This window comes from Cuculus canorus, chromosome 1, assembly GCF_017976375.1.
Source record: "Cuculus canorus isolate bCucCan1 chromosome 1, bCucCan1.pri, whole genome shotgun sequence".
NCBI lineage: Eukaryota > Metazoa > Chordata > Aves > Cuculiformes > Cuculidae > Cuculus > Cuculus canorus.
In genome coordinates, this window is record NC_071401.1 from 131,392,976 (window position 1) to 131,416,157 (window position 23,182).

Consider the following 23,182-nt stretch of genomic DNA (forward strand, 5'->3'; position numbering starts at 1 on the left):
GAATCTCCCAATACACTTCTGACACATACTTCTTTTGACAGCATTGATGCTGTCAGTCATTGTCAGTGCATGTTATGTTGTCTTAGAGATTTTTAAAAAAAAAAATTGGGACATCTTTAAAACTTATCATAGGAATTTCCTGATGACTACTAGATATGTTTAGTTTATGGTGATACCACTAGCTGCATTATATATTATTGTACTCCTGTGCATTTGCACCTCTAATTTTAGAAGTGTTTTTTCTTGTTTAAGAAAGAGTTTTCACTGCTTTTTGTTGGATATGTAAGAGTCTATAGCCTGTTAAGAAGAAGGATGCATGAGGTACAGTTCTCAGAAGTTCAGTGTTCAAGTGCTGAGGGATGCAAAAATGAACAGGGAGAACCTACATACCTTTAAAGGATCACACGGAACACAGTATATTTTTCTGTTAATAGTAAGCACTTACTTATTCACAGTATTTAGAGCATAAATAGGATCTACATTGTAGCCAACTCAGGTTTAGAAGCACTGTTAAAATCAGTTATGTTCATGGTGTAAAACAGACCAGAGGAAGGACGCTAATCAAATAGGCAAAATTTACATACTAGGATGCCTACCTTAAATCCTGATGCAGTACCTGTGTGCATCCTTCCAGGGAGCTGGGCATTTGATGGTGTCATTTAAGTTGATAGGAATCCTGTGATTTTCAGGATAAGGATATAAGAATGATACCACCAGGGTGGTGTCATTCTCAGGATACTGAGAATTATATGAACCCCATGCTTGCCATTCCCCAGCCCTTGCTTTCACTTCAGAGAGAAGTTTTGCTCAGACAAGAATCATAGGTAAAAAGCTGGTGAAATCCCAGATGGAAGAAGGCCAGTGCAATTAGGCACAATCCTTCTTCGTAACTCATGATGTTTTCCTTAATTAAATTATTACTAATTTGATATACTAAGAAACACAGCTGATGCTTATGAGAAAAAAACCCCTCTGCTTATAAAGACACGGTGCTACAGACTGCAGAAAGACTAAGCCATGTTTAAGTAGCAGCAATATCAATGGATAATTAGAGTAGCAGAATTTTTGCCATGATGATAGCTTTGGTGCACAAGACAACTAGCTATCATAGGGGAGATGAACGGATTGACAGAAACAATAGCAGAGAATGTTTATTTTATTCTTTAAATAAAAAAGTGGTATGACTGTTAGTAGAATATTTTCTTAAGGTTACCCATTAAAAAAATATAAACAAATAAAACTCATGTTAACAGCATATACAGATATACAACCTAGATGGCAAGAATACAAGAAGTTTGAGAAAAGACCACATTTCAAGCTTTACGAACAGCTGTTTCAAAAATTGTTAACTTGTTGGCATTAACCTCATAGCTTCAAAATAAAAACTGGACACACTCACTTCCAGCTGTGGAATCAACAAACTCAGTATATCACTTAATTGGAGTACGCAGAAGATCACTTTTATACGGAAGCTTCTGCCCCCTCACTTCAGACCAAATGTTCCACTCCTTCCTCATCCAAGTTTGAGATAGATGAATTCATCTTCCTTAGTCCCTGTTGTGTAGAACAGGTTGTTTGCTAAATGGAAAAGCCTTCTGGAGTCTTTATTAAGGAAAAATAAGGGAGAATAAGAAGCTCACAATTAATAACAGTCAACTCCTGGAGTGACAATAACTGTGGCTTGTCCTCTAAGTTATTGCTTTTGCTCCATGCACACAGAGCTCTAGAAATCATGGGACTTTTTGCATGCTTTTCATCTCTTGCAAAGACTGAAAGAAGGAATACTCTACATGCATGAAAGACACATGAGAAAAGTTGATATATGTGTATTTGCTGCACAGCAAAGTCCAAAACTTTCACTCAGGTTCAATACCTACTGAACCAGGTTATCTGTCAGCACAGAGGACTTCACCTTCAATATCATGCTCTTTACGTCTTCAGGCTCTGATACTGCAAAAGCTAGTGTAAATGTCTATAAAGTATCAGAGAGAACACAACACATTTTCCTGTGAATGACAAGCACTTATTCATAGTATTTTGAGCATGAGTGGGATCTTGTACTTATAGTATATGTATTAGGATTCTTAAGCACTCATCAAAAACCTAAAGAGTTACGCAGAGACAGGGACAACGTAGCAGACAGTTTTCATCTACCTGTATGATATAGTGTTAACTTTTTCCAATAATCGTAGCAGTATGAAATGTGCCTACAACTTCCAACTGTCTTTCAGGATACCCTGACTAGCTTTTGTAGAAGAGAATGATCTGGAGTAAAATCTTAAGAAGAGTGACCCTAACAACTGGGCTAAACCCATAAAGGATGAGGTGTAAAAATTAGTTTCTCTTCATTAAGCTTTTGCGGCATCCTTTCCTCCCAACAAGTCCTGCATGCATTTCCTCTTCTCTTTTAAGGCAGAGATAAAGCATGGGAAAGCAGAGCGGTTTAATTTCCGCTCGTTATATAGGGGTAAGGATGCTGCCAGCATCCAGCAGACCATCTTCAGTAGCAGTAATTGCTGGGACAAGTTATGCCATTTTCTTTAGAAGGCTCTAGGTTTCTCACATGACCATCTTGTTGCTTTCCATCGACACAACAATGCTTAGAAGGAAGAGTGGCTCCCACTGACTGCTCTGGGTCTAAGCAAGGAAAAGGAAATGCAGAGCAAGCCCATGCCTTCCTTCCTCAGACAAAGCAGTACAACCTCCAGCCAACTATCAGTACCTCTCCTCCTCACACTTCCACACTATCTCTGTGCATCAGTGAGGGAGACCAGCATTTCTGACTACCTAAAACCCCCTTTATTTATTCCACACACAGCGCCCTTCTTTTCCCTAAGGCCGAAAGAAAAATAACAAGCCACCCACCAGCTTCACATCAGTTACTGACATACCTTGAAGTTAAAGGATAATTATTAGTTTATTTTCACCAGTGCCATAAGAAGGGAAAATCCTGACAAGACCACCTGGATAACAGCACTCACCAAAGCAAGCATATGACTTTAAGTCACAGAGTCCGGAATATCAGAGAAATACTCATTTTCCATAGAAGCATTGAAAAGATCAGGAAGCAGTTGCCTGTATCAATGTATTGTATATGTTTTGGTAGATAGGGACTGACTACAAAAAATTATTTGTAGGAAATTCATTTTACATAACCAGAAAGTCCAAATTTTGTTTGTCATATACATGAATGTGTCTCTGGTTGTCAAATAACATCCAGCACTTATACAACTTGCAGTCCTGCTTGGATTAAAGAACTTCAGACTAACCTTACTGGCTATGATGGTGCATAAGGATGACACACACTTAAACGCATTTTTTACTGGTATTTCAGTCCTTCATTATAAGATTAGTACAAGCAACTATTCTAATGTCTCTATTCATCTACAGTAATGCCAACCATTGCATACATAAGCTAGCCCATGTGGCTACACTTAGACAAATATTGCCTTTCATATAGTGGCACAAATACATTCTGGTCCTGTGGGTGCTTGCTGCTATTAAATTTCAAAGCATTAGTGGACTTCCCTCCCACTGACCTATATGTGACAAAAATACTCATTTGACTCATTTTCTAAAAAGTGCTCTCATTCACCTCAGTCTGGAGTATTTTTGCTAAAGCATTAGCTTAGCCTTCCTGTTTTTTTTCTTGGTAGACTCATTTCCATGGAGTTCTCTGGAAGGTCAGAGAACACTGCTATCTTATCTTCCCTTCTACTATCCCCACTTTTTTTCTTTTTTCACCCTTTCACTTGTTGCACTTGTGCTTGACTAGAAGTTAATGTTTACTACTACAGCATTCTCCTGAATCACATAAAGTGTGAGATCTAGTATTACTACAATTTATGACATGACAACCAGAGAACAAAGAAAACTCACCACCTTATCACCTACTCCATCTCAGGTTATTCTGTGACCCCAGTTAAGTAGTAACTGAACACTGAGGTATCTATCAGCCAGGGGTTCTATCCTTACAATACTCCATGTAGCAATGCATTCATATATCTTTTTAGTTAGTGCTATGAACCATTAAGTATGACCAAAAAGGACTCTGATTTTTACAGCTAGACTAAAGGAAACAGGCCTAAACCCAAAAGCTGATTCCAAAATCCCACTCCATCACTGTATCACAAATTCTATAGATGTTTCAAATATTGGGTTTATGTCATATAGCTTCTCAGGTGCTTAACAGGTCATCTGGGCCTGCTCAGAGGCATCGCAGTCTTCATAAAAATGAAAACTTGAATCAAACCCATATCTAATCTCTAACAGGTTTTAGAAACTAGAAGTAAGATTTACCCTAGTTATCACTAGGAATTTACAGAATCACTATAACAACTTAGCTAGTAACCTGAACTTCCTTTATAGTTACTGGTGTCAAAAAGGCATTTCCACAACGTGATCCACTTCTTGTAAGGTCATCATTTAAGGTTGTCAATGAATCATACCCAGCAATTCCTTTTCCTCTCAACTGATTGTAAAGGGAACTTAAAGTTAGCTAAGTGCACCAGTTATAGATGTCTAGAAAAGAGATCTTCCTCCCCTGCCAATGTGAATGTTTCTCCAGTCAGATGTGCTAATGTGAAGGGTTATCTTACCCATGCTGTAAGACCACTGCAGTGCAAGAATCACAAGTACAGTTTGCATGGTTACAAGAAAATTCATTGTGGAGACAAAATAGATGGTATTTAGGATGAGAAGCTCTATCTTTGTAGTTGGTCCTGCTTTGCACAAGAGACAGTAGAGATCTCCAGTGGTCTCTTCCAACTAAGACTCCTCTGCAGTTTTATGAAACTGATCTAAGGTCAGAGATTGTAAGATTGGAATGTGCAAATAGTGTTACAGAAGTGATGACAAGGTGATGAGAATGTACTACCAGTCATCATGTCCAAGTGCCAAAGCCTGCTAGCTAACTACCAAACAACAGAAAGTATCAGTATTAAGTAATATGAATAGATCTAACAGTTTATCACTAACTTGGAGTCTGTCTTCATTATCATTCAAAATAATGATGAACAGATAGCACTCACAGGGCACACAAAACTGGAAAGCCCAAGAAAGGCAGTGAAGTGATACAAAAGGGCCTTCAGAGACTAAATTATAGGTATGAAATATAAGCAAGATCAATGCTTTTTCTGTCATTTGTTCTCCCAACAACAAAATCAATACGACTCTGCTATCCCGGCCAACTCAGACTCTCAAGTATTGTTTACTAGCTACATGCTATATACAAGTAACTCTGCACCCACGTTGCACCTCTGATTGTGTATGTAGCTCTGGGTTTTTTTTCGGTTTTGGGTTTTTTTTCCTTTTGGCAGCCTTCAAGAAGCCAGAATTCAGTGAACGTCACCAAATGCCTTACAGGTTATTTTAACAAGCCTGCAGCTGCCTTCCAACATATTTAAGACTTAAAAATGTAGATATCCAGTGGGAAGAAAAGAACTGGATAGCAGTGCTGCTGAAGAAAGGCAGTGAAAGGCAAAACCAGAAATACATAGAGTAATCAGTAATTGTTGAGGACAGTATCATAATCTAATCACTTCTGAAAACTGAAAACATCAGAAAGGTACTAAGCTATACCCACACCTACCTACCTACCTCTTTCATCATTATACAGTCAGGCAGACTATCAAGTCATGAAAAAAGAAAACGGTAACCATCTTCAGGCATTTAGGATTTTCGTAGGACAGACATACGATGGAGAATTAGAATGAGGGACTACAACTAAAACTGACGGATTTAAGTTGAAAAAGGAAGTGATACGAGTGTTGACAGAAATGTCCTAATGGTAAGATCTGGAAAACAACCTCTTGAAAGGAGAAAGGCTAGAAGTAATTCCAGGTCAGTTATTAAAAAACTGAGGGAAACCTAAAGGAATTACCCCACACTATCTGGGAGATGGACTCCCTAGAGCAGTCAGGTCTTTCCAATCCCAAACTAGAAAACTGTTGTAATTCAGTATGTTTCCCTTAAGTATGTTGCTAAAAAGCAGCAGGTGGAAAGCCATAAGGCAGTACATTCAATTCTCAACCCCAGCTGGGCTAAACAGAAATCCCTTGGGTGTAACTGATTGCAGCAAACCAAACAGCATGACCCACAGAAAAGAAGGAAATGCAGATCCTCCCAAACTGTTCTAGTGCTTCCCTCCCCATTAAAATTAAGAAAATTTGCAGGACAGTCCGAACCATCCAACAAATTTTTACAAGCTTCAAAACCAGGAGGCAGGGAGAAGAAATACAAGCTGCCATCCCTCACCAACCTATCGACAAACGGATAAGAGAAGGAACACCACCATACAGGGATCTTGTTAGGTCACACAGAGAGAAAATTAGAAAGGCGAAAGCCCAGCTATGACTCAGCTTGGCCACCACCGTAGGAGATAACATTAAATGTTTTTACAGATACATTAACATCAAAAAGAGAGCCAAGGAGAATCTCCATCCCTTATTTGATGCAGAGGGAACATTCCCACCAAGGATAAAGAAAAGACTGAGGTACTTAACGCCTCCTTTACTTCAGTCTTTAATAGTCAGACCAGTTATCTCCAAGGTAATCAGCCCTCTGAGCTGGAAGAGAAGGATGAAGAGCAGAATAAACCCCCATAACCCAGGAAGAGGCAGTAAAAAACCTGCCATGACACCTGCACACCCACAAGTTTACAGGCCTTGATGGGATCCATCTGAGAGTGCTGAGGGAGCTGACAGAGGAGCTTGCCAAATCACTCTCCTTCATTTACCAGCAGTCCTGTTTAATAGGGGAGGTCCCAGATAAGAGGAGACTTCTCAATGTGGTGTCTATCACAAGAAGGGCATCTGGGGAACTTCAGGCCCGTGAGCCTGACTTTGGTGCTGGGGAAGGTTATGGAACAGTTCATCTTGAGTGCACTCACCAGGCATGTGCAGGACAACCAGGGGGTCAGTTCTGGCCAGCATGGGTTCATGAAAGGCAAGTCCTGCTTGACCATAGAATCTTACAATGGTTTGGGTTAGAAGGGACTTTAAAGATCAACCAGTTTCAACACCCCTGCCATGGGCAGGGACACCTCCTACTATATCAGGCTACCCAAGGCCCCATCCAACCTGGCCTTGAACACCTCCAGGGGTGGGGCATCCACAAGTTCCCTGGGCAGCCTGTTCCATTGCCTCACCCACTTCATCATGAAAAATCAACTTGATCTCCTTCTATAACCAGGTGATCTGCCTAGTGGTTGAGGGAAAGCCTGTGAATGTTGTTTACCTCGACTGCAGTAAAGCCTTTGACACTGTCTCCCACAGCATTCTCCTACAGAAGCTGGTATCCCATGGCTTAGACGGGTGTACGCTTCACTGAGTGAAAAACTGGCAGGATAGCTGAGCCCAGAGAGTTGTGGTGAATGGAGTTAAATCCAGTTAGTGGCTGGTCACAAGCGATGTTCCCTAGGGCTCATTTTTGGGGCCAATCTTGTTTAATATCTATATCAATGATCTGGATGAGGGGATTCAGTGTTCCCTCAGTAAGTTTGCAGACAACCCCAAACTGGGCAGGAGTGTTGGTCTGCTCAAGGGTGGGAAGATTCTGCAAAGGGATCTGGACAGGCTGGATCAATAGATCAAGGTCAGTTGTATGAGGTTCAACAAGGCCAACTGTCAGGTCTGCACTTCAGTAACAACAATTCCATAGAAAGCTAAAGGCTTGGGGAAGAGTGGGTGGAGAACTGCCTGTTGGAAAAAGACCTGGGAGTGTTGGTCAACAGCTGGCTGAACATGAGCCAGCAGTGTGCCCAGGTGGCCATGAAGACCAGCAGCATTCTTGCTTTTATCAGTAACAGTGTGGCCAGCAGGACCAGGGAAGTGATCATCCCCCTGCACTGGTGAGGCCACATCTTGAACACTATGTTCAGTGTTGGGCACCTACGAGAAGGGTATTGAGTTGATGCAGTGTGGTAGATGGTTTGGAGCATAAATCCTATGAGGAGTGGCAGAGGGAACTGGGATTATTTAGTCTGGAGAAGAGAAGGCTGAGAGGGGACCTTATAGCTCTCCACAGCTACCTGATAGGAGTCTGTAATGAGGTGACTGTTGGTCTCTTCTCCCAGGTGACTAGTGATAGGACGAGAGGGAATGGCCTCAAGCTGCATCACTGAAGTTTCAGATTGGATATTAGGAAAAATGTCTTTACTGAAAGAGTGATCAAGCATTGGAGCAGGATTTCCAGGAAAGCGTTAGAGTCACCATGCCTGGAGATGTTAAAAAAACATGTAGGTGTAGCATTTTAGGACATGGTTTAGTAGACACAGTAGTGTTGGGCTGATGCTTGGACTTGATAATTTTAGAGGTCTTTTCCAACCTTAATGATTCCATGGTTCTATGGTATTCCAACCCTGCTCTCCAGGGGTAGCTGCAGACTCCCCAAGCCTTTCATTCAAGGCCTCCACAGTGGCACCCTAAGGCCCAGCTTCCCTCTTACATGGGACCAGACCCCACAGCATTTCCCATTTGCTAAAGACCTACAGCAAACAGTAACTGAAGAGTCCAAGCCTGAAGTTAAAATCTGCAGCCAGTTATTCTTCTTTATTATCCCTTTGGTTCACCTAGAGGCAAATAGCGGTGCTCATCAGACATAAAAAGCAGTCTACGATCTAGTCTTTTCTTAAAAGAAAGAATACAGATTTCAAGAGATGTCTAATACAATAATATAAGTCATTCTATTACTTATAAGATGGTGATGCCTGTCAGTATTTCTACCATATTCCTGAACTTTATCTTCCATCAATGGCAATAACCAAGTGGCACAAGAGATAGATCTGTACAGAACAATACTAAGGAAATTCAAGAGTTAAATACCAAAACAGTCACTCTCAGCAGAAGCCTTTTGCAGATTGGACCCTCTCTCAATACACTGAGAAGAAACCCATTGGGTTATTTTCACTATTTTCACTATTAATCACAGAATGTCTGAGGTTGGCAGGCACCTCTGGAGGTAACTGGTCCAAGCTCAGTCACACTCAGAGTAAAACCCAATGCTTTTCCTGACTTTCAGGAGAAACTTTCTGGGTTTCAGTTTGTGCCCATTGCCTTTGGTCTTGTCACTGGGCACCACTGAAGAAAGACTGGCTCCATCTCCTTTATCCCCCGCCCCCCCCCCCCCCAAAGGTACGGTTGGGCTTGATAATCTCAAAAGTCTTTCCCAACCTAGGGATTCTATGATTCTATGGTCAGATAGTTATACACATTGGTAGGATCCCCGAGACCTCTCTTCTCACAAGTCTCAGCTCTTTCAGCTTTTCCTCACAGGAGGGATTCTCCAATCCCTTCATCATACTCATGGCCCTTCATTGGACTCTCTCTAGCATGTACTGGGCACGCAGAACTGTAGACAATGCTCCAGGTTTGGCCTCACCAGTGCTGAACAGAGGGGAAGGATCACCTTCCTTGACCTTGCTGGCAATGCACCTCAGGACACTTTTAGCTTTCTTTGCTAGAGGAGTGTGCTCTTGGCTCATGTTCCACCTGGTGTCTGCCAGGTCCTTTTCTGCCAAGCTGCTCTCTAGCCAGTCAGTCCCCAACATGTACTGGTGAAGAATTTGAAAAAGACTGGACCCAGTAACTGCTAGTTAATGGCCTCCAACTAGATTTCATGCCACCAACCACCATCCCCTGGGCCCAGCCATTCATCCAAAGTTCAGTTTCACCGTCCACTTATCTAGCACATACTCCATTAGTTTTGCTGAGAGAATCTTATGGGAGACAGTATCAAAAGCCCTACTGAAATCTAGGTAGACAATATTCACTGCTTTCCCCTCATCTACCAACCTGGTCATTTCATTCACAGAAGGTTGTCAAGCATGACATCCCCTTGGTGAATCCCATGCAGACTACTCTTGATCACCTTCCCGTACCTGAAATTAATTTCCAGGACAAGTTGTTCCATCACTTCTTTACAGATCAAGGTGAGTGTGACCTACACATAGTTCCTTGGGTCTTCCTTCTTGTTCCCTAATGTAAACGAGTGGGAAGAGTGTGATGTTACTCTTTTCAAGAAAAGAAAGCTGACGAGTGTCTGGTATGTACACTATATTCCAAAGCAGGGAATGCTAGATCCAGCCATACTAAGAGCCAATGCAGCCCTCAACAACATTACACTACTAATTTGAGGACTTCAATGACATGTAAATAATGTGTAGACTTAGAATGATAAAGTCATAGAATGGTTTGAGTTGGAAGTATTTTAAAGGCCATTTAGTTCCAAGGCCCCATCCAACCTGGCCTTGAACATTTCCAGAGAGGAGGCCTCCACATCTTCCCTAGGCAACCCGTGCAAGTGCCTCACCATCCTCATGGTGAAGAATTTCTTCCTAATGTCTAGTCTAAATCTTTCCTCTTCCAATTTAAAGCCATTTCCCCTCATCCTACCACTCCATGCATTTGTACAAAATTCCTCCCCAGCTTTCCTGTAGCCCTTTCAGGTACTGGAAGGCTGCTATAAGGTCTCCTCAGAGCCTTCTGTTCTCCAGGCTGAACAGCCTCTGAGCAGATTTCAGGCTGAACTTCACCAAAAGTGAATATTTTTCCCTCTACAGGATCAAAAAATCTATGGCAAAAAGGCACATAGCAAATCTCAGGTAAAAGAAACTTTATGTGCTGGTTTGATTATAGTCTGAGAGGACAACATACAAACAAAACAGTACATAGAAAACTAAATAATTATGAAAAGGTATCTTTCATTTAAGAGTTGTGCTGGTCTGGATTTTGAAATAAAATCAGTCTTCTCCCTGATTGCTCCCCCACTACTTAATTAATTTTCCTCAAAGCATTTGGACATAACTGAACTCCAACAGTTGAATCAGCTACCAAATAAATGTGTTGCATTGTACTTAGGCTGAGCTACTGCATACTGTAATAATATTTGTGTTGAAGTTTAAAGTCTATTTAGTGAAGGATTATACATTATTTCTTTTATTACCATTCCTTTGGCTGAATGATTCGGGATCAGGTAAAAAATTTTCTTGAGTAAGAAGAGATTCTGGAAGAAGCAAGTGTTCTATCAGTTTAGGAGGCAAAGCCCGTGCAAACAAAGAAAAATAAATGATGATGAGGTAGATATTTTAATTGCTGTTATTAACAAACCTGAATTACAGTATGTGACAGTTGTTTGGGTTTTTTTTACTTATAACTTAGACAGCAAATATGCTTATATACATATTATATGTATATATATGCTTTCATACATATTTTTTCTCAGAATCTGCTAATTCAGGTACCCATCAATAACTCATCAGTTTAAATAGATGCATTTCTTCAAATCCACTTGGAAATGTGCACACAATCAGCTGCTACTAGGAAAGTATTATTTGTAAGGTGCAGCTATAAACAATGGCAGAGCTATTTCTGCAGCATTATTGATTACCAAGAAAGATGACAGCTTCATGTATCAAAGTAAGGAGGGTGAAATGCTTCCCTGTTTTCTGTTTGCACCAGCAGAATACCACTCAGCATTAAGTAGGATCATTATCTGACTGGCAGTAAGAAAGCTAGATAAATAATTTTTATTCTAAAACTCATTAAAATGTGCTTGGGAGAACCTAATGCAATGCCCTTTCACATTAGTGGAAAACCTTACTTCTTCATTGAAGCATCTTCATAAACAACAAGCTTTATCTTCCACATAACTCAGTGCAAATCCAGTCTGCATAGCATAATTCTGAGTGCCAGCCTTGCTGCACTAAACCCTAGAGTTTCTGTTACCCCATCAAGAGAGAAATTACTCTCAAAACTAGTAGTCAAGACTTACACAAGAGTGTAATTACCTCTCAGGGGCTAATACTGCTCCTGAGATTCAGCAGGTTCTCACTTACTTATGCACAGAAAGGGTATGATGCCATCAACAGAAAATAAAGCAGCAGCCCACCCACTTAAACAGATCCCTACAGCTTTCTCTGCACAGAAAGGATGCAGCAAAGGCATAAGTAAATCAAAAATTGCTTGTGTGATGCGTTCACACTAACCGCAAAACCAGCGTTTCCAAGAAAGACCTGATCAAGAGCTGGAGACAAGCCAAATAATAAATTAAGCATTTCTGCAAGAATTTCAGTCACTGATTCATTTCTGTTGGCCACAAAGTTGTTTGTTTAAAGATGTTTCATTCCCATCACATATTTAAAGTAAACAGGTATAGAAGCAGAGGTGACTTGGACAGTCTGGCCTCAGCATTTCAGAAGGGGTTGATTTTACTGGCTGGTATCTACATACTCTACATCAATTAACTTATCAAGAGGATTCTGTTTTCTTCCTTATGAGCAAAAGAATGAAAGCATTTACTTGGCGAAGAAAAATCTAGGTAAAGTCACCAGAAACGGTCCATTTTCAGCCAATTCAATATAATTTATAATTCATCTTTATATATAATGCAAGGAGTCTATAATAAGCAAGTGGATATTAGTGAAAAAGTAAAATGACCACAATGAATCACTTAATACCTTTTAATGTCAAGAGGGAAAAGTATTCCTTTGACAGTTACTACAGATCTCTTAAAGCGATGCAAGCTGCCCAAGGTAAGCCCACGCCACAGAACGCAGTAGAGCACTGCTGTACTTAAAGCAAGCCCCAGCCCCACAGCAGCCCATGCACACTCTGCCCTGTACCTCCCAGCAGAGATTGCAGCTGGAGCATTACATCAGCAGCACCTGCCTAGGAAAGTAACTCCTATATCGTGGCTGCCATGGTGGTAGCCCTGTCCCAACCTGGGAACAGCACAGCTTGCCTATGCACAGGAAGACTGGTGATAGATTTCTTTGCTCTGCTATGCCCACAGTGCCTCAGTGGGGTATTTTCAAGTCAAGATATCAATCTGATTTAACCCATGTGAGACTATACTACCTCTTGAAAGAATGGTCCTCAATTTCTGTCCGGCCCATAGCTTTGGATATGCTGTTCTTCCCCCGCTCTCCCATTTTGCATTAGCGCTACTAATCTAGCGACACTGATTCAATCTGTAGACTGATCAAGCTGAAAACTAGCTTTCAGCCAAGCTCAGGGAACTGATCTGAGTCACAGCACAGCTTCCAGAACTCCCAAGTAGATATGGGCTTATCGGAAACAGTAGCTGAGCACAGGCAGAACTGCTCCTTTTGGCAGCAGATCATAATTCAGTCAGGATATCAGTCAGGATAAGCTGCCTGTGAAGCCATATTCTGTCAAACATTTCTTTTAACTCGGCTCTAACAGCTGCAGCCACAGAATGATATACGCTTAGCCAATAGGTTGCAAATCTTCCCAGACGAAGGGCCATGTTTGCATGTATCTTTGTACCACCCCCGGAACTGAAAGGAAACCCCACTCAAGTGAGCTGAGCCATCTCAGCTTTTAAACTTGAATTGTTATAATCACTATCCTAGATCCATGCTGATTATGCCACATCAGAATCTACCTCTTTCTCCTGTGCAGAAAACAGGCCTAAGTTTCATGAGTATGTTTCACTACTAAGCATAGGAGTGCTCCTAGTAACCAAGATCTCCTTTCTTTTCTTTCTGAACTCTATCAGGGCTGTGAAGTCCTGGAGCAATGGGTATCAGGTGTGTTGTGGGAGCCTCAGATAAGGCTGATCAGGGTAATTAAGACCTATTAGTGCCCTTAAGATCATGACACCAAGCACAGGAGGTAGCTGGAAATTGTAAACAATGACATAGAGAAAGGTAGGCAAAATTCCCGTCTCATGTTCAACACTTCAAAATATTCAGGTGGCTGATAGTCATTAGATATGAACCCCATTCTTCAAACAGTCAGTACAGAGAGAAACAGAATCTTACAGAGAGCTTAAGAAAGGAATGGCAATTGCATGGGGCAAAAAGCTGGTCTGAATACCAAGTGGGATCCAGCAGTAGCTTAGTAACAGAGGTTTCACAGGCATCTGCCTGTTCGTTTTCTCCCCAGGTCATTGAAACTTCTTAAAACTTCTCAAATCAGAACAGACCTGCTGCTGCTTATATGACCAGCATGAAAGCCTCACTCAGACATTTTGAAATCTTCAAAAAATCAGCAGCTGGCTAGTGTGCGTGGACTGTTAGCAACACTAAACATCATCAAAGAACCTGGACCCCCAAAATTGCTAGGAAAAAGACATAAAAATGGAGGGGCCAGAATTTCAACAAGAAAGATGTGAGCAGTATCATGCTCTTGTTCTATTTAAGAGGGGACAAAGATGACAACTGAAGTTCAGTTCTGTAGAGAGTATCTAAGTGATGTACTGAGATAAATTAGCACTGGAGAAGTTGTCACTACAAGGCATCACAGTTAAAACAAAAAAGAAACAGAATAATTTGAGGTGGAAGGGACCTCTGGAAGTCTACAGTCAAATCCAAGATAAAGCTCAGCTTCAGAGCTAGATCAAGGCGATCAGGGCCCTCAGATCTTCTCCTATTTTGCAAATTCCTACTGACACGACTTCCCAGTCAGGAAAGACAGAGGATAGGGCTAGAGATTCCAAATTCTCACACTCTTTTGGGTGCTTCAGTGTTAGTCACCCAGCTTGAGATACAGAGTGGGATTTTCATGCCTGTTCAATAGCTTGAATCCCACCGTCCTCTGGAGGTGCTAGAGCCAGCAAATGAAGATCGAGGTGAGAAGATCTTTAAAAACTCTGTCCTTTAATACTATCTAGAGTAAAAACAGTAGCAAAAAACATTGACCTTACTTTGTACATCTTCACAAAAATATTTATAGCTAATTAAAACTCAAAGAACACTTTTTAAAAAGGAAAATGAAGGTTTTTCTTTTTCCAGGGAAGAGTTCCTGCAGCAGTATCTACTTTTCTCTAACTGATAACTCTTTATTGTTCAAACTGAATAATAAATATTTGCTAGCCTAAGAAAGTGCTGAAGATCACCACTGTAAAACTGCATACTGCTGTAATGCCACCAAAGGATTTAATCTCAATGCAATTTCCTTATGAAAGCACAAACTTTTCAGCAGGCAAAACAAGCTATGAACATGCTGTCAAGAAAACATTCAAAAGGCATTCTTCAGAGCAGTTACAGAACGTTGACACAAATACTTACAACAGCCTTACAGAAAGTCATGCACAGTTTTTGTGCCAATATTTTTTTTCACTGAAAAATGCAGGTATTTGATATGTTTCAGCAGCTTTCCTGATGCATGTGTGAAACACAAATTCAGTTAAAGGAGTGCCCAGCTGTTACTGGCATGCATATTTTTAAGTTACCCAGGCACTTTCCTTCCCCAATAATTTTGTCTTATGTAAAAGGTTTTCTTTTTTCCTTCTTTAGAAAGCAAAACAGTTAGTTCAAGAAGATCTAGTTGCCACTCAGATCAACGTCTCAATAACTTCAACAGCATTTGGCCAGTAGGAACTTCTTATTATATATAGGTATGAATCCAGGGCTGACATTTGCATAACCATTGCCTGAGCTTTTCCAGGAGTGAGGCTAGAGTCAGCCTTGTGAACGGGTCAGGAAGAACTTCACAGTGAGTTAGTTCTTCGGAGACTTTGCATGTAATACAACAATAATTCATATATTGTGGATTTTTAAATATCCAATTAAAACTTGGGACTGAACAGTGACTGCAGCAGGGCTCTGTGGGGCCCATGTACATAAATGAGATAAATGAGTTTGTGTTCTCACAGTAATGTTCTAAACAGATCATTGCAGTATGTCTATCAAATACTTCCAAGGACATTCACAAATGATCATGGGGAGAAATCTTTTGGCTTAAGGAATGGATACAGCATTGTCTCCTTTCTATACTCTTGTAATATTGCCATAGCATCTGGGCATCCTCCCACTGTAAACTCAGAGACATGTATCCTGTCTGCAACTTCTTTCCCAGAATGACCACAGGGCAGCAGAAGCCATGTGCTTTTCCCCAGAGGAGTCTGAGTGGAAAAACACAAATATAAGGCTGTTCAACCCCATCCATTGAAGGGCACAATTAAGAGACACTTACAGACAGAGATGAAATGGGATGACAAAGAATGAAAGCACAGCCATTGGGATCATGACAGACCTGTTCTGAGCTGCTACAGTTAAGTGATTTCCTGAACCAGGGCAACTGAGCTTAGCCCTTTCTACACAAGGATGAAACTGTGATTTCACCAACAACGAAAAGCCACTAAGCCCTCTCTAGTTTGAGCTTTTAGCTGGTTTGTGGTCCCAGCACAACACTGGCAGCTATGGATGGGCTACACTAGCACTGTGGCTCCTCTCTAGTGGGAACACAAGGACATTTCAACTCCTTAGCTCATGTCATCTCTGGATAGCCCAGTGCTTTCAAACTGAGTTTTCAAGACTCATGATCTCTTCATAAAGACAAACGCCTCCCTACAATTTTAGTTCTACCTTCTTGCTCCTCTTTCTCAGCTCAGTTATAGTAAGAACTCCAACCAGAGCAGAGGTGACCCCTGTTCCCCATACAAACAAATACAGCAGCAGTAAAATATCTATTACCAGACCACAATCATTTTGCCCAGCTCAGGAACACAAACTGCACATGCTGGAATAAAACACTGAAGTTAGAAGAAAGTGTCATCATCTACCCATTGTATGAACATGGCAGAAAGCATTGACATATTTCTTCTACATCATTAAAACCTCTCTTCCTTCACTGCTGCTACAGTCCCTGGGCTGAAGTAGTTTGCACAAACTAAGCCAGAGCCTCTCTGCACCAGAAAAGACTGGATACTGCACAACACTGAAATCTTCAACAGTCATCAGTCCCTTCAACCCTAGCATTCCCACAGCATAATCCTTCTCTTGCAAATTGTCTGCAGAGGCCACTTGATTATCTGCATACAAAGTATAGGAAAGTTGACTTCTGAACTACAAACTGCAGCTCCACTAGTCTCTGAAGAACATGTGTTGGTCTTGCTCTCCCCTTTCTCTTTTTACTCATTTAGCAGCTATTTGGAACACAGAAGCGTTAGCTGGAAGGGACCTCTAGAAGTGTACTGGGTTTTGGCTGGGATAGAGTTAATTTTCTTCAAAGTAGTTTGTATGGGTCTATGTTTTGGACTTTTGATGAAAAGAGTGTTGATAGCGCAGGGATGTTTTAGTTATTGCTGAGCAGTGCTTACACAGAGTCAAGGCCTTTTTTGTTTCTCACCCCACCCCATCAGCGAGTGGGCTAAGGATGCCTAAGATGTTGGGAGGGGATGCACCCAGGAAACCTCTCCCCAACTGACCAAAGGGATGTCTCACACCACCATATCATGCTCAGCAATAAAAGCTGCGGGAAAAGGGAAGAGGACACACACCATCTCAGTCAGAGTTATGATGTTTGTCTTCCAAGTAACTGTTACATATGATGAAGCCCTGTTTTCCTGGAGGTGGCTGAACACCTGACTGTTGATGGGAAGCTGTGAATGAATTCCCTGTTTTGCTTTGCTGGCATTTGCAGTTTTTGCTTAACCTATTAAAGTGTCTTTATCTCAACCCATGAGTTTTGTCACTTCTTTCTCACTTCTCCCTTCTGATTCTCTCCCTTATCTCACAGGGTGGGACTGAGAAAGTGGCTATGTGAGGCTGAGCTGCCTACTGGGGCAGCTCATGACAAGAGGTCATCCTAGACCAAAGTCCTTCTTAGAGAAAAAATATTATCAGTGTTAGATCAAGTCACCCACAATTTTGTCTAGCCAAATACTGGAAATACCAAAGGCTGGGTTTTCCAACACCTCTCAGTGTGACTGATTCCATTACTAAACTACCCACCTGGTGACTTCTTTTTTCTAATGTCCAATTTGAACCTCAGTTATATCACTGGAGACCTTGCACGGGAATTTTTCTCTCTCAGTATCATTCCTCTTTCTGACAGCTCTCATGCTTAACCATCAAACTCTTACACTAATATACACAACTTTGACCTTACATTTTCAAAGGTTTATATAAGACAGACAGCAGTAAAGCTCTGGTTAAATATGACCTAATTTGGTTCCGAGTTTAGCAGTACCAGAAGGACAGTTTCAGGGATGGGAATTTCACAGGTTTGTGACTGTGCAGTCATGTTCTTTTAAGAAATAGCATTCAAGTGCAACGTTTTCAGTAAGGCGTTGAAGAACAGGATGTTTTCAGGAGACCACTGTTTTCCAGTGTTTTTAGGGTTCCAAAAGTTACCAAGGACCATTTGCCAACACAAATTTGTGATTCTATTTCAGGCCAGCCTGCATCACAGAATGCCCTCAGAGACTGTCAGGCACCTCCCAAAACCTAGAGTATTATTTTAAAAAAGCACCACAGAGAGATTGTGCAAAAGGTCAAGAGACCTGAGTACCGGGAGCATAGAGTGCAACATCAGCCCTTCAGAATCAGGAAGAAGCAAGACAGGCAGATTCTGCCTCTACATTCTCAGTGGAAGAAAATAATCAAACAAAACCTGCAAAGAGTGAGGATACAGCCACCCTTGGTTGTACTGTTTAGCTGCCATTGAAGTCAGCAGGACCTGTAATATATACCCACGGCAGAATATACCTCTGAGATGATGCAGGAGTGTTTACAACATAGTTCTGCTTCAGAGGGGAAAAAAACCCTAAATCTCAAAATCCATGTTAGAAAGACTTGATTATGTATTCTGACAGAAGAACAGAATGAATGGGCATAAGGAGGCAGGAGATGCAGTGCAGGTTATTCTCAGCAAAGTGTTTAACAGCGTCTCAAATATTATGCTTGAAATATAACTTGGACATAATAAATGGATTGAAAACCAATTATAATTGAAAAAAAAAAAGAACAGTAGAAATGGGCTGCACTATATTACTGAGCACTTACAACACACTGGAGGTGATAAGAACTTCTTAATTACCTCAGTGTAAATACCTGGATTGCAAAGGAGGGAAGCAATTGCATATGGATAGCAAGAAAAAAACAGAATGATAGACAGCAGCTATGAAATTCAGGTTGGAAATCCTACAAAGTAATAGTGAAATCTGATTCTTCACAGACCTGTGCACCAATACTAAAGGAGACCCACAGTTTTCAAAACAATTTGGTATAATAAGGCCATGAAAAATAGTCCCAAGGGGTTAAGGGGAAGATCAGTTTGAATTTAAGCATAACAGGTTGATACTGTTTCCACAGTAAACAGTGGCAAAACTCAGTCCTCTACTACTTTGGACTGTTGTGGCCAAGCAGCACACTCAAGCAGACTGAGAGTAAAAATAGTACCCCATCAGCACAGCAACTAGAAACATCTCACAGAGTATCAAATAACAATACAAAACATAGAGGGATTGTAAACACAGGCTAAGAGTTTCAATGGGAGAAGGGTAAGACCAATAGAAGAAAGTGTCAAGAGATCTTAGACTAACAAGAGTCTCACAGGCTGTGCATAAAGTCTGTTACCCGATATGTCCAAGTTGCCAGTATGCTCTGCAGGGTTTGTCTACACAGGGAAATGCATGAGTGAGCAGAGAGTCCCACTTAACTGGGGAACTCCAGAAACTGTTTTACAGCCACAAAATAGACTCATAGAATCATAGAATGTTTTGGGTTGGAAGGGGCCTATAAAGGCCATTATGAAGTGCCCAGAAGTCAAAGAACTAATTAAAGATACAGCTTCTCTGCAGACATAAGGTCCATGTCTAAACAGGGCTGTAAATAGCTACATGATATGGATTCTCCAGCTGGCGCTGTGTAGATATGCTGCACAGATATATAGAGAGACTATACCTCAAATTACTCCATTGATTTCTGGGATCATTTGTATTGAAAGCAGAGTAGGAACCTGGAACAATTTAATTCAAGTGTGACAAAAAGGCTTTAAGGGCTTTATTTCTGAAGAAATTCTTTCTTCCCATCAGTCTTCCCTACTTGTATTCCCCCTTTTGCTTTCAGAGATCTACTCAGTCTCTCTTGTGGAAAATTACATAAAGTCAAGGTAAAAAAGACAAAGCAATTGACAGACACCTGCCGTGCACTTGAAAGAACGAGAGAGCAAGGTGGGGAATTAACTGTCACACGCTACAGGGAAAAGTCACAGTAAAAAAATACTGGGGAAAAGAAAATCTAGGATGTCACACTTTCCAATTATTAAACCCTTTCTGAAGATGTGTGAAGATTAAGGAAGATTGCTGGGGTTTTTTTCTCTCTCATATAGAATCATAGAATAGTTTGACTTGGAAGAGACCCTTAAAGGTCATTTATTCCGCCCCCTCCTGTAATAAGCAAGGACATCTTTAACTCAGTCAGGTTGGTTAAAGCCCCATCCAACTTGACCTTGAATGTTTCCAGGGATGGGGCATCTGCCACCTCTCTGGGCAACCTGTTCCTGTGCCTCACCATCCACATTTTAAAAGATGTCTTCCTTATATCTAGTCTGAATCTACCTCTTTTTAATTTAAGACCATAACCCCTTCTCCTATCGCAACAGGCCCTGCTAAAAAGGTTGTCCCCAGTTTTCTTATCAGCCCCCTTTAAGTATGGAAAGGCCACAATAAGTTCTCCCTGGAGCTTTCTCTTCTCTAAGTTGTACACTCACAACCTTCTCAGCCTGTCTTCATAAAAGAGGGGTTCCATCCCTCTGATCATCTTTGTGGCCCTCCTCTGGACCAAATACAACAGGTCCATGTCTTTCTTGCGCTGAGGGCTCCAGAGCTGAATGCAGTACTCCTGGTAGGGTCATGCCAGAGCAGAGCAGAGGCTCCGTAGACCTGCTAACCACACTTCTTTCATGCAGCCCAGGATACAGTTGGCCACCTGGGCTGTAAGCCCACATTGTTGGCTCATGTCCAGTTACTCACCCACTGAGACCCACAAGTCCTTCTCAGCCAGACTGCTCTCAATCTCTTCATTCCCCAGCCTGCATAAATACTGTGGGTTGCTCCAACCCAGTTAGAGGGAGGACCTTGCACTTGGCCTTGTTGAACCTCATGAGGTTCACATAGGCCCACTTCTCAAGCCAGCCCAAGTCCCTCTGGATGGCAGCACAACAAAACAGCACAACTGGGAACTCAGGGTCCTATGCTCAAAGGACTGAATGTGGATCTTTTAGGTGTATGAATCTCTTACTCTTAGATGAGATTAAAATACTCTCTAAAATGGGGAAACAGCAATTCATGGAGCAGTGAATTTCTTCATCAGTATGCTGATGGGATTCCCATTACTAGAAATTTATGTAAGCCATGAAAACCCTGAATAAAGATGGTAATAATTTAGAAAAATGAAAAGTATCATTCATAGCCTTTTTCAGCAGAAAGATTGGATAAAGGTAAGTTAGCCTGGCCATAAAATGTTGAGGTTTACATACTCATATTAGAGTCTCAAAAGCCCCTGGGATTTCTGAGTCTCAGCAGGAATAAGTATTGCCTCTTATGACATCGCATAACAGTAAGAGAAGGTTTCCTTCAACCTCTATCAATCTATTTGGAAGGGCTACCTGAACTGTTTTGATTACATATCTATAGGATCGAGTCCCCTGTTGACCCTCCAGAAATTCATATTCTCTCTACATAACAAGCTCTGTTCTCTCCCACATAGCAAGCAGACAAAGATGTGACTGAACTGCAGCTTTGAGAGGTGGTACCCTCTGGAGAAGCTGTGCATGTGCTGCACCAGGTGTCCACAATCTCCTTCTGTGGGAGGGGAACAGGAAGCAGTAAATAAATTAAGAATCGATTTCACAGGTAAAGACTTACACAAATCAGGGTGCTCAATATAACAAAGGATGCTAAATGTGTGAAGGTTTCTTTCAGTTTTCAGCTCCCTCTCGCCATTGAAAAAAGCAATTGTCAATAAGATAAGAAGTCAAAATTATTTTTGATGTTGATTTTTTTTTTCTTTTTTTTTTTTGACAGCCAAATATTTTCTGGCAACAAGAGAACTCTTGGGTGTTTTGCTAAAAAAGTCTGGAGAAAAGAAAAAGCTTCTACTTCAAATCATGTTTTTGCATGTTCCAAAGTGCTTTCCAGCTAGTTTCTCTAGCTGAGACCATTATATTGTTGAAAGAAAGTAAATAGAGGAAAGAGAAAGCTTCTTTCTCTTCTACTTTAGTTGCTGGTTTTGTGAAACCATCAACATTTCAGGAAGAGCCTTCCTTTAGGCCAAAGACTCATGTTTCTTTGTTCATTTGGCCTGGTAAGCTGTGAAGTGAGCTCTGTTTGGTGACACACTTTTGCTTTGTGTGATTCCAGACCCCTTCTTCATTTTCTCTTGCTTTTATACTAACACCAGAACTTCTGCAACTGGGAAAAAAACCCCAGCACCCATCTTTCACTCCTGTGGAAAGCAGATTTCAAGTCAAAAGATCCCCTAAATCAGAATAATCTAGGTATACTTTTTTTTTTTCTTGATTCTACAGGCTACTAGTCCCAGCTGAGGATGAAAACCCCAGCCCAAAACTCTGTCCATGTTCTCCTTCACAGACAATTCTTCACTAAAATGACAATGTGACTGATTTATAACAGTGTAATCCAGTGCAGAGTTTGTCCTGTGTCTGTGCCTAGATTTTTACAGTGGCAGCATCTGCTTCACACTGCCATCAACTCACAGCAGTGTTTCCACTATCTCCTCAGGCTATGATGAATGTGATTTTTCAATGTTTTCCTGAATCTCACACAACAGTAATCAGCAATTATCAAAAACAGCAAACACAAATAATCAAGACATTTCCAGGACATTCAAGCAGTCTTCCCTGGGATGTGTGCCTCACACAGCTATGGGTAGAAATATTGTCTGCAGCACCCACGTGATATCATGGTGGAAAGAGCACCTTTACCTCCATGTTTTGAACCCAACTCAAGCAAGGTAGATGAAGGCATCCAAATGATTCAATATTTTCAAAGGAAACAAAGGGCTTAAGAGTGACACCCTCTGTTCTGGTACAATAATCAGCCTCATAAGCACGGGGAAGCACAACCAGTGGATTAACTTTGCCTGCACAACAACATTAACTACCTTTACTATCTGATATCATTACATTTACTTTTATTATCTGACATCATTGCATGTACTAAGGCAGATCAGCCAGTGTCCTTTGCTCCCTCACTAAAAATTTCTCCCAAACAGAGTACAATGCAAAGAGATTTCAGTATTCATTGCACTGATGTGCCTTGACACGTTGATTATCAATCACACGTTCCTGTTGTCCTCTCTAGTTTGGGCTCCTTGCTCAGCTCCCATTTCTGTAATGCACTGCAGTCAGGAGTTCCTATAAAACTTTGACATAGAGGATATACTTTTGCTAATGTGCAATATTTCCTACTG